The sequence below is a fragment of the Otolemur garnettii genome, unplaced genomic scaffold (genome assembly GCF_000181295.1).
Source record: "Otolemur garnettii isolate 467f Iridium unplaced genomic scaffold, OtoGar3 scaffold00079, whole genome shotgun sequence".
Classification (NCBI taxonomy): Eukaryota; Metazoa; Chordata; class Mammalia; order Primates; family Galagidae; genus Otolemur; species Otolemur garnettii.
In genome coordinates this window covers 7,286,927-7,288,985 of record NW_003852474.1, presented here as the reverse complement: position 1 = coordinate 7,288,985, position 2,059 = coordinate 7,286,927, and positions in this window count along the sequence as shown.

Genomic DNA, 2,059 nt, shown 5'->3' with positions numbered 1-2,059 from the left:
GATGGTGCAAACTAAAACCACACGGAGCCCCTTTCAATCACATCAGATCTCCTGAAATTAAAAATATGTCACAGTATTCAGCACTGAAAAAGAATGTTGATAACTGTAGCTTTGTGTAGTACAAGAAATGTAAAGAACCTAATTGTTCATGGAAAGACAATAGATCTGTAAACTGAGGCACAGTCAGTCACACAATACTAATTACCAGTACAGTTGAACCTGCCAGCAATCTGCACAGGATCCATGTGGGACAACGTGGGAGGTTGGCCCATGTTTGAGGACTGGTGTGAATGAGAATGCACATTTGGTGAAGGTTACTTTCATTAGTTTTACTGAGTAATAACAGACAAATAGGACAAAAGATGCACCCAAGGTTAAGGTAACAGTGAGTGGCTGAGATTCCATTTTACTCTTTAGTTCCTCAAAAGAGCCCCACGTTCAGTGGTGCCTGCACAGAATCAGGAGCCCTCAGGCTAGGGGCCAGGTCCAGGGCTCACCGTCATGTGCTCACATGTGCATGTGTGTGCTTGTGTGTACACATCTGCACCTGTGTACGCATGTGTGCACACACAGACTTTGGAGGGAGGATACATCAGCACTTAAAGCTATAATTTTTTATCAGACCCTATTACCTATAGTTTTATTTATTAAAGACAAATATGAATCAAATATGGAAACACATGAGCACTGGATTGTGGACAATACGGCCCACGGTGTGGATTATATTCTCAGGATTTTCTGTATTATGCAACATTCCATTGCAAAAATCCGTCCCTAGCAAATGCAATCAGTGTAACCTGGTTTCTTGTACCCTCAATGGATCCCCAACAATAACAACAACAAAAATCCGTCCCTAGGTCGTGGCAGGTTTTCATTTGCCATCTCTAGTAGAAGTTACGAACTAGAAGGACTTGCTGACAACCCAGGACATTTGCAAATGGAGCACTTTGTGCTTTCTGTAACCCTATTCCATGCAGGGATTGTCAAAGAGTCGTGTATGTGTGTTTTGGAGGTTGGAAGAAAGGACTGAGCTCCTAGGAGCCCACATCCCCCAGTAGCTGGGCTTTCAGGAGGTTGGCTCCCAGAGAGGAAGGCAGAAGAATGCATCTCCAGAGCTTCCAATGACAGAGGACAGGCAGGGAGAGAAAGAGAGTGAGACCCAGGCCACACCCACACCCTTCTCAGCCGTGAGCCTGGCCAGAGCAGAAGGCAGGCCGTGGGCCGCACAGAAGGACGCCCTCATGTCAGTGTGCAGGGCCTGAACTGGCCCCACCTGGGCTCTGCTTCCTCTCAGGCAGGCCAGCCTCTGCTGCCCACCTCCTTGGCCTCACTCTCCATCTCCTTCCCACATTGCGTCCCTGCGCGGGGAGGGAGAGAGCCACAGGGAGGGGGGAAACGTGGGCAGGGTGGAGTTTTCATGGATGACTCCAGTTTTGTCCCCTTCTGAGCCAGGGCAGGTCCCCAACAGAAGCTCCAGCACAGCAGAACCTAAGTCCATGGGGGGCAGCGGTGGAGGGGGCCATGTGGCCACATTTCGCCTCCAGCCCTGAAGCAGCCCTGGCAGGCTCCCTGCCTAGAGGCTCAGACGCCTGCTGAGCCGTCTGAGGAAAATGCTGCTCATTTTCGTAGAACCTCAGAGCACAAGGATCTAGTTAAGTGCTTTTTCCTGTGCTGACCTTAGGACCGGTTCCTCTTCTGAGATGAAGTAGTACAGCTTAAAAACGAAAAGTGAAGCCAAAGAAAACAGCAGGAGAGAGAGAGAGACCTGTGCTTGCACACGACAGTGTGTGTCTGGTTCTGGGGGAGCAGAGGTCACAGCCAGAGAAGCACCCATCTCTCAGCATTTACTACTACCCCACTGTTGGAAGGCTGGCATTGGAGTTGGAGTTATGCTCGTCAAGGAAGGGGACTTTGCCGCCCTGGGAAACATGTCATTGTGGTTACTACTATTTAGCGCTAAAGGGGAAGTGCCCTCTGCCTGGGTAAAGGCCCTATCATATTAAACAACAAAACTCCCAAAGTGCTAGCACGGTCTAAGTGGCCACCAGCTGGATTTGGA